The sequence below is a fragment of the Lactuca virosa genome, chromosome 1, assembly GCF_052849685.1.
Source record: "Lactuca virosa cultivar CGN04683 chromosome 1, Lactuca_virosa_CGN04683_v6, whole genome shotgun sequence".
NCBI lineage: Eukaryota > Viridiplantae > Streptophyta > Magnoliopsida > Asterales > Asteraceae > Lactuca > Lactuca virosa.
The window spans coordinates 250,546,059-250,563,605 of NC_136426.1; the positions used below are offsets into that span (position 1 = coordinate 250,546,059).

General features: G+C 31.5%; 1 long non-coding RNA gene across 1 annotated transcript; it reads right to left on the minus strand.

Moving 5' to 3' along the window:
- Nucleotides 1-14,760: 14,760 nt before the first annotated feature.
- On the minus strand, nucleotides 14,761-16,340 carry LOC145131505 (uncharacterized). The gene is made up of 3 exons (XR_013717787.1): nucleotides 16,276-16,340; nucleotides 15,817-15,858; nucleotides 14,761-14,777 (listed from the first exon to the last, which is right to left on the minus strand). It is a non-coding gene; the product is annotated as an uncharacterized LOC145131505 (long non-coding RNA).
- Nucleotides 16,341-17,547: the final 1,207 nt, after the last annotated feature.

A 17,547-nucleotide genomic window follows, 5' to 3' on the forward strand; every position in this document is an offset into this window, starting at 1 on the left:
TTGACAACTGGGATTGCTTCATCTATAACTGTAAGCTCGATGGTTGGGATGGTTACATGAATTGAGGGATTACTTTCCCCCTTAACCGAAGAGGTGGAAGTCATGATTGAAGAGTCTTTGGTATATTGAAATTGCGCAAAAGGAGATATTAGGACTTTGTAAAGTCTTGAAGTTTTTGGAGGATCAAAGAGTGTTTCATAGTTGACTTTTACGATGTTGAGAGGTTCGTATTTTATTGATATGTCATTCTCCATTATAAACTTTGTTTCATTGAGAGGAGTGGTCCTCCGGACATAGAAATCATCAAAATTCACTTCAAATCTTTCTTCTATGATTCTTGTTCTTTGAATTATAACTCTATATACTACTTTGTTTGTTGAATATCCCAAGAATATTCCTTCTTTCGATTTGGGTGCAAATTTGCTCAGATGTTTTTTGTTATTGACTACAAAACACCTGCAACCAAAAATGTGAAAGAAATGAACATTTAGTTTACGATTTTTCAAACCTTCATATGGTTTTTTGTTAAGTCGCTTGTTGATGATGCTCCGGGTTTGTACATAGCATGATGTTGAGACTACTTTTGCCCAAAAGTAGAGAGGCAGATTTGAAAAGTTAAGCATTGACCTGGCAGCTTCTACTAGAGTACTATTTCTTCTTTCTACAATGCCATTCTGTTGCAGTGTGTAAGGAGCTAAGAAGTTGTGATTAATGCCTTTTGACACTAGGAAGTCATTAAGCAATCGATTTATAAATTCAGTTGCGTTGTCACTTCGGATTCTTCAAATGGGAAGCTTGATTTGTAATTCAATTTCATTGATGAAGTTGATCAAGGTCTGCGGTGTTTTTGATTTTAGTCTTAAGAAAAACACCCATGTGAAACGAGTGTAATCATCAACTATGACCAGAATGTACTTCTTATGATGCCAGTTTGCCACCGTCGAGCGACAGCAGAGGTCAATATGACGCAACTCCAAAGGTTCAGTGATGGAAGAATCAAGTATCAAAGGATGTCTTCCCTTTGTTTGCTTTCCACATTCACAAGTAGGGCGTAAAGTGTCATTGTCAAATTTGAGAAGAGGAAATCCTCACACCATCTCTCTGGTAACCAAGTTGTTGATGTATCAAAAATTGAGGTGAACAAGCTTCATGTATCATAGCCAGCTGACCTCGGAGACGGCTTTTGACAGAAAACATAGTTGTGGTTTAGCGATAACTAAAGATATGTGTAATGGGAACATTGTTCTAATAGTCTTTGATTTGATTTGACCCCTTGATCTATCTTTAGTCATTATGTACTTGTATTCATCATCAAATTCAACGTGATGACTTGCTCTTTAGAGTTGCCCAACATTGATGAGATTGTGTTTTGACCCTTTGACATAGGCACCTCTTTGAATTGATAAGTTTCCATTTGTTACGACACCATATCCTCGAATAGTTCCATTTGCATCATTTGCAAAAGTTACGTGGCCACCATTTGTGATTGCCTTAAAGTCATGAAGTATTCCAACCTTCCTGTTATGTGGAAGGAGCTGGTGCTATCTATCAACCATTCTATTTCGTGATCATCCTTGCACATTGCCTGCATTATCAATTAGTCAAATTAGGAACCCAAATTTGTTTGGGGCCCGCAACACTATAATAAGATTGAACGAATGTAGTGTTTGGTTTAGTTGTGAATTTTGTTAATGTGTTATTTTTATTTGCTTCTTAATCCATATCCTTTTTTTGAAGCGTGGTTCTTCCTTTTGGGTTTCATGACAGGCTTCTTAACAGGTGGATAAGTAGTAACTGTTATTTTCTTTTCATTTATCCAAATTGTTTGCTTGGGTTTTGATCTAGGAACATAAACCATATATTTGGCCACATTCATTGTTATTTTGGCCTTTTCTCTATCCTTTTGATTGACAACATGAGTGTTATAAACCATTATTTTGTTGAGTTTTTTGTCAGGATTTTTGAACAGGATAGTCTTGGGTTTTTCAGTCCTTTTGTAACTTTGAGTCTTTTTGGGAGTTGTGATTTTTTGTTCCTTATTTAACTTCTGCGTAGACATGGATTTGGTTTTAGAAGTTTGTTGCGTAGATTTATCTTGAAAAGATTTGTCTGGTTTAGATATTTGGCTTTTAAAGAGTCTGGACTTTGTTATGGGTCTAGGAGAGGAATCGCCGTAGCTGTAGACATTTTGAACATTGTCCGGTCTTGAATTTTTCCGTTCTTACTCCTTGGGGAACAATTTGTAACTTAGTGATGGATTTAACAGAAGTCTCTGGGGAGACATACGTTGAGTGAGATACTGTAGTGGATGTAGTACTCACCTTTCCTGGGATATTTGGATTTGAGGAATCTTTAGGTTTTTCCATAATGATTTCTTCGTCCAAGTTAGATCCTGAGCTAGGAAATATCAATCCAATGACTGGTATAGATTGCATATTTTCAGAGAGTCATGAGGATTCTGGGACAATTTCTTCAACAACACAGTTGTTGTATAGGACACAAAGTTTTCCAAAATGAAATTGAATGTCTTCGGGATAGGTTTTGTCATTGATTGGGAAGTGAAAGTTCTTGTCAGGTGGGACATAGGGTTGTTCGACATCAAACCAAGGTCGAGATTTATGTTCGGTATTGTAACCATTTGACCATCCCCAGTTGTAAGTGTTGTCTACGAACCCATTATTGACTAAATTTTCAACAACTTCACTTTCATTAAATATCATTTCTATTAATTTGTTTAAGCATACAATTACATTTCGGGCTAGATCCCATTGATTAAAAGCAACGTCTAATTGAGTTTTACTCTTTTCTAGCTTCATATCTGCTTCTGACATGATGACCTTACGTTTTTTGTCTTCTAGTCTTCCTCTGAAGTGGTACAACTCTTGGGTCACTATGTTCTTTTTATCTAAGGCCTTGTTGTAGTCTAAAAAGAAATCGGCACACTTTTGAGTAATTTGTACAAGATATGGTTCACAATTATGCATGTCGTAATTATTTGACTGAATCATAAGGTTTACATGTTCAATGATGCTGATGGTTTCTTCCTTTACCATGAAGCAATAATTTTTCTTCATATCTTCAGTGTTCTCCTTTTCAACTAGACATAGCTTGTCTCTTTTCCTCTTGTTGTCATTGTATTCATCTTCATCCCCTGAGGAGCAAACTTGATGGTCTCTTCTCACTAGTGACACAAAGGCTTTCTCAATCTTCTCCTTATCTTCAGCTTCTTATGTATCTTCTGCGTTATCTAAAGATTTTTCTTCTTTTGATGCTTCAGAGGAGTGTGACATCATTAGTGGTGTGCTTTGAGTCTGAGACTGATAAGATGGATTTCTAGGATATCTGGAAGATTGAGGGTAGTGTTGAGGGGAGTTGTTTTGTGGACAGTAGTTGCGGTTAAATGGAGGTCTTGTAAAGTGTTTATTTTTATGTTAGTTGAGAGGAGGGAGTCTATTGAACTGTTGGCTAACAAGGGCTAATGCGTGTTGAAAAGCTTCTTGATCGTCGTGTTGCATTTCTGGTTCATATGACTGCAGTGTGTCGCCATAAGAAGTTTGATATGGTGTTTCTTCGGTATGATGATACTAAGGAGGTGGGTTGGTAGTCTGTGGTGAATGGGCGAATAAGGCGAGTGGTCCACCTAGATCCATGTAGTCCTTTATCAGCGTAAACTCTTGAGCTTGTAGTTCACTTAGAGTTTGTACAACGAAAAAGTTTTGATTTTATTATCACATTGAACTATCATCTTCGCCATTGTACATTGTTTTCCCAAGACATTTATAAATTGAGTTTTGTTTCATAATCACTACGAGTGATTCCTACATTCAAGAGTTAAGTGACAATGAGGTTGAATCTATTGAAGGAGTCATCGAGACTTTCACCAGGAAGAGCTTTAAAGCTGTTGAACTCGTTTAGAGAAGTTGTCAGCTTTTTGCCTTGAGCTTGCTTTGTACCTTTATAAAGATTGTTAAGAACATCCCATGTTTCTTTTTTTGATTTACAATTGATGATAAGATCAAAACTGTCAGGTGGAACTCCACAAGAGATTTCATAGAAACCAATTTCATCTTTCTCCATCTTGCTTATGTCATCGTTGGTAGGTCTGGTAATGGCTACTTGACCACCTACAAGTCTAACTTGAGCATTATCGACGACAATGGGAGTAAGGACAGGTACATGATGTCCTTTTTCAACAGATCTCCAGATTTCTTTATCTAGTCTTTTTAAATATCTTTCCATACATTGATACTAGTAATGACATTCACTTGCAACGAGTATTGGAGCTCTATTGGAACCTCCAACATTGTTAGATATATTTAAAGAGTAACTTTGTGCCATGTTTCCTTAAAAATAATGAAATAAGTTGTATAGAAGGCTTTTAAATTAGAGTTCTTCTTTTGAAAACGAGTTTTGTTTTTAAAGAAAAATAAAAAGCATCCACTATGGCTCTGATACCAATTGTTGAGAAAAAGAGGGTTTAATCTTTGAATGATATTGAGATAAGTGTGGAATTAGTGGATCTTTTAATGAAGCTCAACAATAACTAGATTACGGAATAATAAGGAAGAGACATTGCAACAATTTTACTTAAATATAAGCAAGTAAATAACACTTTAGTTAAATCGTAATAAGGCTTGCATTCAAGACCAGGTTAGAAAGTGATGAACAACTAAACACGAAAGATAATGTTGATAAAGAGACTTATGTATTGATATATAACGATTACACAGAAAAGATAAAGGAAGCGTAGAGCCTTAATAGATTGATCAACAAGATGATCTATTTATAGGACAAAGCAGTACACATTAAATTAAAAAATAAGAGTAGCTTGGGCGGCCCTATTGCCCATGACTGATATATGTAGTCTACCAAGAAATGTTAGGATAAAGCTGATGATTGTTTTATCACTGAAAAGACAGAATAGCATCTTAAGACTTTTCCTCTTCGGTATAGCTCAACAACATAGAAGGCTCTTCGGTAAGACTTATCTCTTGTTCGGTTCCTTGAATCATCAACTCTGCAGTATTGTGTACACAATTCAGTTAATGAGGGTCACTTTATGTGGAAATATAATCAAGGAAATTAATTTAATTCATGAACATTAACCTCACTTTTATAAGCTAAAAATCCAAGAGTTATGAACAAAATTTATATAAAATGCACATTTTATATAAATTGACAGAAATTTTATAAAAATTAAGGAATCAATTATGAAAAAAAATAGAAAAATAAAAAGAAAATAAAATCTCCTCTCCCATCTCCTAAATATTCCTTCCCCTTCCCAACACAAACACACTCACTCCACCTTTCTTTTCCTCCAACACTCCATGTCTTTCTCTCTCATTTCTCTCCACCATTCAATTATCTCCACCTCTCTCTACCATCCACAAAATCTTTCCAGAAAAATAAGTCTCAAGACACTCAAAACTTCCATCTTTAAGAATTGTTCTTGAGATAAACTCGAAAATCCATCTCTTTTCATTCAAGGTTTCACTATTTCATGCATTTTCTTCTTCTTCTTCTACACCATTCTATTGTCAAATCATGAAGACTTGCACCTAGTCATAGTTTTGATGATGATGGTGGTAGGAATTCACCCAAAAACAACATGTATGTTGCAAATGGTGGAGTCCCATGAACCAAAACCTTTGTCAAAATCGATATAATGCACTTTTCTACAAGTTTTGATGGAAAATCACCACATACACTCTAAGTTTTCTTTCAAAAACTAGTTTTGAACATTTCAAACTCATGAATGGCCTTTATGCTAGATGATCAAAGTATGTTGTTAAAAAGCTTTCAAACATGTTCATAAAGGATTTATTCACAAACTAATACCCAAAACTCATTTTCTGCCCAAATCCGATTTTTCAAAGAAATCTAACAACAAAACAAGGTGATCTGGAAATTTTCAGAAAATAATTTATTTTTCTTGAATTATTGTAATTTGTGTATGAAAATAAAGCAATAATTCACATAAAATACTTTCTGAGGTCTATAAATCCTATAAAAATTTGTGGATGACCCACAGAGCAGACAAACATCTCCCACAAAGTATCATCTATTTTTGTTATATTTGATATGATTTTTAATTTTCCTTATGTCTAAATCAAATAAATCATAAAATCATGTTCTAAGATATGAAGTGAACATCGAAAAATTTTCACACCTTTTATATCTTGTATAACACTCAGATAAATATTTCTAGAATTTTCATAACATATTTGCATTTCCCCATGATTTTTGTGTAATTAATGGACTAAATTGAGGGAAAATAGTTACACTTTTCCATAAATTATGAAACTTTATCAACACACCCTTTGTTACAGTAGGATCTCCAATAAAACTTTAGCAATTTTGCTTTACTGTTTATTAATTTTTCACGAATTAAAGCTTATTTAAGAGAATAAATCAGGGAAAAATAGTTAAACTTTTCTAAATATCACAAGAAATTACTAGAAAGTCTTACATCATAGTTTAACCAAAGTTACGAAGTTTGATTATTTTTACTCACTGTTTACTATTTAATTCGAATTTCTTGGCACTAAACACATCAAAAATCATAAAAATGGGTTTTACCATTTGCAAAGTTCATTGATCATTTTTTCTAGCTTCAAAATGTTGTAAATAAACTCCCCAAAAAGTTTGAGGATATATTTCAAATTTATGCTATTTATTTTCATTTTCCTAAGATTAAAAACCCATAAATCCAAAAATCGGACTCCACTATATAAACAAAAAATCTTTTGATATTTTTGCTAGCTTAAATACATTGTATACCAGTTGTGCAAAAAATATTGGTAATTTTTATTAAATATTTGCCATTTTTGTTGAATGTGTGTTGATTCAAGTATTTAATTAAAGGAAAAAAAGTTGTACATATATAAAATTCATGAAACACTTTCTAGAAGTCTTTGAATACAGCTGGAACACAAATACAAACTTTTTTGTGATTTTTAATTAAAATTTTCTATTCATTAGAATTTCTTGGTGTAAAACACAACTAAATTACAAAAACCATGTTTTATTAATCAAAAGTGGCAATTAATATGTTTCCTAGTTTAAGGTCACTATGAAATAGTCACACAAAAATTCTAAGAATTTTTCATGATCATTTGCTATTTTTCTATGAATTTATGATTATTCAATGAATTAAAATGTTGGAAAATACTTAAGCAAATAAAAAATTGAAAAAAATTTATCTTAAGGTCTTTAACTTCAGTTAAAACTGAAATATAAAGTTTCGGAAATTATTTACCTGTTTTGGATGGATTTTTGAATATTTAACCGTTGAAACATCCTTTAAACTTTCTAATTACATTACATTTAATATTGCAAAAATAGGATTTTCCATTTAAATTTGTTGTTAGACAAATTTACTCTTAGAAATATGAACTTTAAAGAAAAATGCTTCCAAATTATACAAAACACAATTTTGACATAATATTGGCATAATTCTACTGTACTAGTAAGTATACTAGTAATAGATTTCGATTAGAGGCTCATTAGTGTGTAACATCATTGTAGAAATCAATAGTGTTGTAAGTGGAACATAGTTCAAGGCATCATTAGCATCATCACGAAATCGTTTTGAGTATTCACGGCCCCTATTTTTGGTTTTTAATATTTTTGGGTGGAAAAACATCACGTTTATTCAATTATGTTCATCATACTTATTTTAAATTACATCAAATGTGATATTCTATGTATGTGTTTGCAATTTTTGATTCATGAGACATGTATCGCGGTATAGTGCTTGGAATCACTTCACACAACTTATTAACTCGTTTGAGCCCATGGTCATTATGGATAGCGCTATGTTAGCGATAGACATTGTATTCAAGAGGGCACTCGGTCCTTAGGCTTGGGTTGTGAACTCATGGTTTGATCATTTTATACATACAGACTTTGTTTCATACGTAGGTATCGATCTTTGTGTCTCATGATGGTAATGAACTTTGTTTCTCATTTTAGCAACAAACTTTATTTTCATGAACTCATTTTACATGCTTTTTCAGGAACTTGTCTATAAGATGACACTTAGGGACACATCACTTGAAGGAGCATTCGAATGGGTCATTTTTCAAATACATTATATATTTTTTTAAATTGTTCAAACTTATTGTAAATTGTAATGCTTTTAATATTATGGTTGGTGTTGTCCTTTAACTTTTGCTATGAGACCCCTTGTACTGTCGCGCCTCATGTTTCAGCTTTAGCAGGGTGTAACACAATAGCTCTGTGAAGGTAGAAAATAAAAGTCTGAAATGATAGGATCGATATTGGAAGTGTAGAAGCAACTTTCATAACTAAGGGACAGAAAACATCGTGATCTGAGATGCCAACTTTAGAAAATAAAAAGAATGACATACCGAAACACTGTATGGGCGGTAATAACAATTCAGAATTATTTGCTTTTGAATGTTTAAAAAGAACCATGATTGACAAGTTTGGACCCACAAAACATGGACCTATTTGATTAACACACGTTACACTCGCGATAACAGAAATCCTTATATCAGATCCACACAACCAACAATGAAATGAAGAAGCGAGCAAAACCGTCATATTCGAACTTGTCACAGGTACAAAGTGCTAAATCTAATACCTGAGTACTTTTATAAAATATATGTGAAAATTTTGATTGAAGAACTCAAATCTAAAGGAAAAAGATACAACAAATCAAGTTCAATCGAGTTAGATGTCATCACAAAGACAAACTTAGCTAGTAAAGACCTGTGTGATATAATGTTTGTCGTTCTTAGAAAAAGTGAAAGTTTAGAGCTCTAACCCCTACAGGAGGGTTGACTAATTTGTGAAAAGTTGATTTGCCCGTGTCGGGGTTTTATGGGTGCGTCGAGCCTGGTTCTTAGCTATCTAGTCTTGAGGACATGAAATTCTGAAATATGTTATTTCGTTTGCAAGGCTAATTAAGGTATGAAGTTTAAATAAAAGCTTTGGTTGGTTTATGGGGTTACACTGTTACAAGTCTTTCTGACTTCGGGAGTCTGTGATAGATGGAAAGTGTTGAAATGGTTATCTAGGTTGTGATTCTATTGGAGTTTCCTCAACGTGAAGTCTAATCATGTGAAAAAAGTGAAGTATTTTATTTATTATAGTTCAATTGTTTAGTTCCCTCTATTTTATTTGAGTTTTTATTCTAAGTTCTTTTAAGTCATCTACATCTTTCCATTTTGTCTTTAATGATTATTACTTGAGGGCAAGTAAGGTTTAAGTTTGAGGAGATTTGTTAGATGCCATTTTATGCATCCTTTTTATTAGTTTTTATTAACATTTTGCATCATAATTTATTCTTTTTCATATTCATTAGTTTAATTAATGTTCAACTCAAGTTTGTCGCTAGAATTCATGTACTCTCATGTTTTTATTTCGTTTTAATATAGTTCGAGTGGAGGGTACTTTGTGAGTAGCTTTGGATGCATATTTGGAGCTTAATGGAGCTAAAACACCTAAGGAAGTTAGATGCTAGGAACGATTTGCTAAAACTGAATAGTTTGCGTCCGAAACACACGTTTATGAAAAATATGATCATGCTTTTCATAAAATGTGATCACATTTTTGCTTTGAGGATTTGTTGGACCAAAAAATTAATCTGGAATCTTTTCCGCAAAAATGCGATCGTGGATTCCCAAAATGCGATCGCATTTTTCCTTCGATGTCTTAAAAAGTGTTCAAAATAGGAAAGTACATTAAACAGAGTTTTCGGGATTTTTCCAAAAATGCGATTGCATTTTCCAAAAAATCTGATCACATTTTTCACTTTCTTGCTCCGGAAGTTGCTAGCTCGTATATAAAGCCTTGCTCTTTGATCATTTTAAGCCTTGGGCGTTCCCAAAAAACGAAAACAATTTTCGAAGACAATTTTCTGCTCTTTTTCACCACTTTCTGAAGATATGAAAGTTGTGGATCATCTCAATCAATTACATTAGTAAGAATTAGTAGTTTAGACTCTTTTTATTAGGTTTGATCGGATTTTAACTATGTCTGGCTAAACCCTAGATTTCAGTTCTGCGCAGATTAGTATTTTTTCATATAACCAATCATTAGACCAGTTTTTTGATTGGTGATTCTATCTAGATTTTTCAGTTTTATGCTTAATGAAAGTTTAATTTTGATTCTTTTAAGCCTGATCACCTAATTAGGATTTAATCATTGTAGTTAATAAGTTAATATAATTTATAATTGTTCTAATCAACTGCTAATAAGTAACAAGTATCAGATTGGTTCCATGTTGGGATTTAACTCTGATTTAAACATAAATTTCATATTTTTACGCTTCCAAGCTTGTGAGAAGTATTGAATATTGTTGGCAATTTTACACAGATCTCAAGGGTGTTTTTCTAATTTTAATTAAGAGCTTGTTTAATTGAATTAGTAAAAAGTTAGGATTAACTGAAGAACTTGTGTTGGCTAATGAACTAGGTAAAAGAAAAATACTATAGGTTGTTAGTTGTTGTCACTACGAGCTTAAATTTAACACATTTTCAATAATCGGGTTTATGTTGACTGCACGATTAGGAAAGTTGTAGCAGAACTAAACTCGCTTTTTATAATTGATTTTTTTAGTTATTTTACCTGCTATTTTTAGCTTAGTTATAATAAAAAAAATCCGACTTTTAGATAGTTTCTATTTTGGGACTAGTATGTGCCTTACGCCAAGCGACATTGACCATTAGTTTGTGTCCCTAACGATTCGAACCTGATTCCCTATGATATCCTTTAGTGCATTCGAGCAGTGAAATATTATTTGCTTACGATGCCTGCGAGAACGTTTTAACAGCACTTTAAGCTTAAATACTTGGACATATTCAAATTATATTGATATTTTGTTAGATCAATTTTTCAAAAGGTAATATTTCCTTTATTATATATATATATATATATATATATATATATATATATATATATAAACAAACAATTATCAATAAGAGTAATGCTAGCAGAAACAAAATCTATATATATATATATATATATATATATATATATATATATATGTACATCGAAACATGATTGACTCTGCATTGTTAATGTCACACCCCGCTAAAGCAGAAACACGAGGTACAACAGTATAACAGGTCACATTGCAAAAATTAGAAGACAACACCAACCATAGTATTAAAAAGCATTACAATTTACAATAACTTTTCAATGACTTTTGAAGAAGTTATAATACACTTGAAAATAATACATACATAATGCTTCTACAAGTGATGTCACTCTATTTGCCACTTACTAGAGGATCCCTGAAAAGGCATGTAAAATGAGTGGTCAACTACCGAAATAGTTGGTCGGTTCACATGTTTACAAAATTAGTAGTTATATGAGTCATAATCAGTGTTTTGATAAAATTTTCCATAAATGGAAGTTCATTGTTAAATTGTGTAATAAATTTTCCGTAAATGAAAGTTCGTTTTTTAAATGAGTAAATAATAGTGTATTTGTATAATAAATAAACAATGAGTTCTCAACCAAGCCTATGACCGAGGCCCTATCAAGATATATGCTTATTGTTCCATAGATAGACATGGTAAAATGCACTCCATAATCGGGTGAGTAAGGAATTGTCATATTCCTAATAGCGTTATCCATAATGATCCTTGGCTCAAAGAGTTAGTGGTTGAAGTGAAGTGTAAGGGACTTAGACGATAAGGCCTCATGTTTCACAAGAGCATACATATACGTGAAGCTTTAGCAACCAAATTGATACAAGTTGCATTACATACAATGAACATAAATAAATTTTTGACATGTTTTTACACCCCAAAACGTAAAACTGAAAATAGGAGCACGACCATACTCATAACATATTTCGTGATGATGCTAACGATGCCTTGAACTAAGCTCCACGTGTACCACTCTCGATTCGTACAATGATGTTACACACTAGTGAGTCTCTAGTTTAATTGTAGCACTAGTATACTTAAGTTCTACATTAGAACTATGCCAATATTGTGTTAAACTTTTGATATTGTTAGGTTGAAAACATTTTTCTATGAAATTTAGATTTCCATTAATCAATTTGTTACATAACAAATATATGTGGAAAATTCCCATTTTTGAAATGTTAAAATTTAGCATTTTAGGAGATTTACCAAATAGTAGATATTCAAAATCCCAATCAAATCTAATCTAAAAATCTACACACTTTATATTTATGTGTTTACTTTAATTAAGAACCTCCTTGTAATTATTCATGAAATTTTGATATGCCAAAGTCTTTTCAACAATTTAATTCCTTGAATAATCATAAAATAATGGAAAAATAGTAATTGATTATGAAAAATTCTTAGAATTTGTTTGTAACTGTTTCTTAATGTCCATAAACTACGAAAAATATTAAATGTTGCTTTTGATAAATGAAATCTAGTTTTTCTAATTTAAGTGTGTTTTCCACCAATAAATTCTATTTAAATAGTAAAGTGTCAGTTAAAATCTACAGACTTGTTATTTGTGATCCAAATATAGTAAAAGATTTCCGGATAAGTTAATGAGTTTTAGATATGTATAGCTATTTTTCCTATAATTAACAATTTGAATCAACACAAATTCATGGTTAAGAAAAATTATCAATATTTTGTATAACCGTTATATAATGTATATAAGTTGGAAAAAATGTCAAAAGTTATTTTTAAATAGTAGAGTCAGATTTTATGATTTATGTGTGTTAAATCTAAAGAAAATCAAAATAAAATGGAATAAGTTAAGATACATCCTCAAACCTTTTGGGTTACTTATTTACAATTTTTTGATGTTATGGAAAATGGTCAATGAACTTTATAAACTGTAAAACCAATTCTTATGATTTTAGATGTCTTTACTGCCAAGAAATTCGAAATAAATAGTAAATAGTAAGGAAAAATAATCAAACTTTTTTACTTTTGTTTAAACTATAATAAATGACATGCTGGATAGTTTGAATAGTTTTTAGATTGGTCTAACTATTTTTGCCTTTGCTTATTCTCTTAAATAGGCGTTTAATTCGCGAAAATTATTAAAGTAGTGAAGAAAATTTGTTAGAGTTTTTATTTGAGATCCGAATGTTATAAATGATGTCCCGGTAAATTTGATGGATTTTGGAAAAATATAGCTATTTTTCCATGATTTAATCCAATAAATACATATAAATCATGGGAAAATAGAAACATATGATGAAAAATTCTCAACTCTAAGTTTCATGCAGAGTCAAGAGGATGCAAAAACTCTTAAATGTTATTTTTATATCTAAGAACTTGGTTTTATGATTTATTTGAGTTTAACAAAACTAAAATCAAGAATAATAGTAAACAATGGCAAAATTATATGAAACTTGTTGGGGGATGTTCGTTTACACTATGGGTTATCCCAAAAAATTTCCTGGATTTATTGAACTCAGTAATTATTTTATGTGATTTATGGCCTCATTTTCTTATAAATAGCACAATAAATCAAGAAAAATAAATTAATATCTAAAAATTTCCAGATCATCTTATATGTCACCGGGTTTCTAGAAAAATCTTTTTTGGACAGAAAAGGAGTTTTAGATATTCATTTGGGAATAAATCATTTATCATCATATTTGAATACTTTTTAGCATTGAACTTTGATCATCTAGCATCTAAGCTTGAAGATCATCACATGCATGTTGGTTTAAAGGCTATGCATAGAATTGAAATGTTTAAAATCATTTTTGAAATAAAATCTATGGTGCATGTCGTGGTTTTTCACCAAAACTAGTAGAAAAGTGTGTTATTTTGATTTTGACGTAGGTTTAGGTCATGGGACTTCACCATTTGCAACATGCATGATGTTTTTGGGTGAAGTCCTGCAACCGTCGTCATCATAACCGTGAGTATATGTTTGTGTTCATGATTTTACAGTAGACTTGTGTAGAAGGAGAAGAAAATGCTAGGAAATCATGAATGTTGAAAGAAAAATGAAGGGGACGTAAGGTCTCTTGGGTTTACTCGATGATTCCTGAAAAAGCATGTAAAACGAGCGTCAACTATAAAAATAGTTGGTGAGTACTCACAGATAAAAAAAAATATTGGTTCCATGAATCGAAATCAAAGTTTTGATTAAAGTTTTCATAAATAAAAGTATATTGTTAAAATGAGTAAATAAATTTTGTTGCTAACATAAGTATACAAGTTTCGTTGATAAAATGAGTATACAAGTTTCGTTGCTAACATGAGAATACAAGTTTCGTATGTGAATAAAGATTCCATTCATGAGTTCACAACCCAAGCCTAATGACCGAGGGTGCCCTCTTCTATGTCTATCGCTAACATAGGGAAATATGGTAAAATGCACTCAAGAGAATCGTGCGAGTGAGGAGTTGTCTACCTCCTAATAGCGCTATCCATAATGACCATAGGCTCAAATGATTTAATGAGTTGTGTGAACTGATTCCAGGGACTTAAACGCGATAAGGCCTCATGAATTAACAATAGCATACACATACACAATAAAATATAGCAACCAAGTTTGATACAAGTCAAATTAAAAACAACAAACATGAATAGTTTAGGACATGTTTTTCCACCTTAAAACATTTAAAACCGAAAATAAGGGGAGTCGTGAATACTCACAATATGCAAAATCTAGCAACCAAGTTTATACGAGTCAAATAAATACAACGAATATAAATAGGTTCGGACATTCTTTTCCACCCCAAAACATTTAAAAACCGAAAATAGGGGAGTGGTCAATACTCACAATGATTTGAGATGTTGCATATGATGACTTGAACTACATTCCCCTTGTACCACTATCGATTCCTACACGATGTTACACACTAATGAGTCTCTAATAGAAAGCTAATACTAGTATACTTGCTACTACAATAGAATTATGCCAATATTGTGTCAAAATTTAATATTGTTAAGTTACAAACATTTTCTGAAATGGTGAAATTTTATAACTCATGTGATTAAGATAATTTTGGATATTATTTTCCAGATTTTTGTAATATTAATTGAGGGTATTTCAATATATTTAAAGGTGTTTTAAACTACTAAAAATCCAAAATATTATCAAACAGTTTCCAAAAAATCTCAAACTTTAAACTTTCATTCTAAATACAGTAGAGGTCTTCCAGAAATTTTCCTTTGAACTTTTGATGTGATTAACTATTTTTTCCAATTTTTAAGCCTTCATAACAATATAAATTCGTGAAAAATAGTATCAAGATGATAAAAATTCTCAAACGTTTTATAATACTTCCACTAAACATACTTAAGCTCAGAAAAATATAAAAAAAGATTTCTAAATTGTTTAACCCAATTTTATGATTTTTGTGCATTTATTTGAATAAAAGTTGGGATAAATAGAAAACAGTTTCCAAAATTAACCAAACTTTTTGTACTACTTTTATTAGACATTTTTAAGCTGGGAAAAATATAAAAACGGATTTCTAAACTGTTTAAACGAATTTTATGAATTTTGTGGATTTAAGTGTATTAAATCTTGGGAAATTAGAAGAAAAATAGCATACAGAAGCGAAAAATCATCAAAACTTTCATGTAGCATCCTAATATATTATAAGAGTTTCTGGTAAATTTTCATGAATTTTGGAGGAGGAAAACTATTTGTTTCCATTATTAGTCCATTATAAATACAAAAATCGAGGAAAAATAGGAATGCATTACGAAAAAAATTCTGAAAAGATTTTTCTGAGTCTTAAACATAGGGTCGGAGCTGCGAAAATTATTAGATACCCTTTTCACATTCCTTAAATTGGTTTTATGATTTATTTTAATTAAACAAAAAGAAAATTCAAAACCATAGCAAACAGTAACAAAAGTCGATGAAACTCACTGAGATGTCATCATTCACTTTAGGCGTCATCCACGAATTTACCTAGGATTTATAGACCTCAAATTATTTCCCTATTTTCTGGCAATAATTATAATAATTCGAGAAAAATGAATTATTTTCTGAAAATTTGTGGAACATCTCATTTTGTTGATGGAATTCTAGGAAAAATCGGATATCATCAGAAAATAAGTTTTAGATATTTATTTCGGAATAAATCCTTTATAAACCTATTTGAAAACTTTTTAACAACATACTTTGATGATCAAGCCTCTAACCTTGAAGATCATCACATGCATGTTGGTTTTTGGGTGAAATACTACCTCTAACATCATAAAAATCATGCTTATGAACATATGATTCATAATCCACCCATAGAATGGTGTAGAAGTAGAAAAATGTGCATGAAATGGTGAAATTATGAGTTGAAATGAAGGGATAATGCTTGGTTTTTGTGATTACCTTAAGAAGAACACTTGAAGAAGATGATTTTTGGTGTCTTGAGACTCGTTTTTCTGGAAAATTTCGTGATTTTGGAGGGGGGGAAATGAGAGAAAATGGTGGTGGATTATGAGAGAGAGAATAGTGAAAGAGAAGGAAGTGTGAGAGAGAAGTGGAGTGTGTAGGAGGATAAAATGATTTTTTTGTCTTGGGGAAGAGTGTATTGGAGAGGGGGAGAATGAAATTATGAAGGAGGAGAGAGGGTTTCCCTCTCTTCCATTTTTATAAATTTCAAATTTTTTATAAAAATATCAAATTTTTATAAAATGTGCACTTAATTCTCTTTTTTTATAAAATCTTGATTTTGGCTTATAAATTAAGGATAAATGTTAATGATTTAAATTTTATTTTCCTTGATTATATTTTCCTGAATTTAATATGTTTAAATTGATATTGTAAGTTTCATAATTATTTTCATATAATTTTTGAGTTTAAATTTTATAAAATTAGGTATTTAGGGTTTTTCGGATTTTGCTAAACATTGAATATCAAAATAAATTGAATCTTTGAGACTTCAAATTATCTTATGGTATTATAACTCTTTTATAGTTATAAATAATGTTTGTAATTTATTTTATTCGTTTATTGGCATTCTATGTAGTGGTTTCGAGATTCAAGCGAATTTGAGGAATCAAGTATACAAGTCCTAGTTTTCAACTTTAACTTAAGTTCCTACGAGACTCGGACCTAATTTATACCACTAGGTCAAGTTCATGATGTGTGTATATGATTCATGAAAAGGTGTTCGAGTCAAAGAGCGACCCGAATATGGATGGTCACTACAGTTAAGTAGTTGTAGAATTCACATATCAATGTGAAATCTAAGTACATTGTCCATCGTTTCTAATTGTTTCCTAGTTTTTAGTAGGTTATAACTTAGCATCTAGTTACTAAGTCGAGTATGTGTCGTGCCTATATGTGCAACTAAGTTTAGTCAAATCTAGAACCGACTCGAATTTTGACGGTTGTCACAGTCTCCCTCGGTTGAAAGAATTTCGTCCCGAAATTCAATTCATGACGTATTCTATTAGAACTTAGCTGAATACAATTGTATAGTTGGAGAGGTGGTGACTTGAAAAGCTCTTATATTATTTTGGGTTAATTCCTCAAGGGAAGCGCCCAACTCTTTAGCTATAATCAAATTAATGTTTTCTTAATTCGAGTTCTACAGTCTAGATTGTGGGAAATTAGGATCATGGAAATCATGATCCAACCATGGCGACCTAGTTGAAA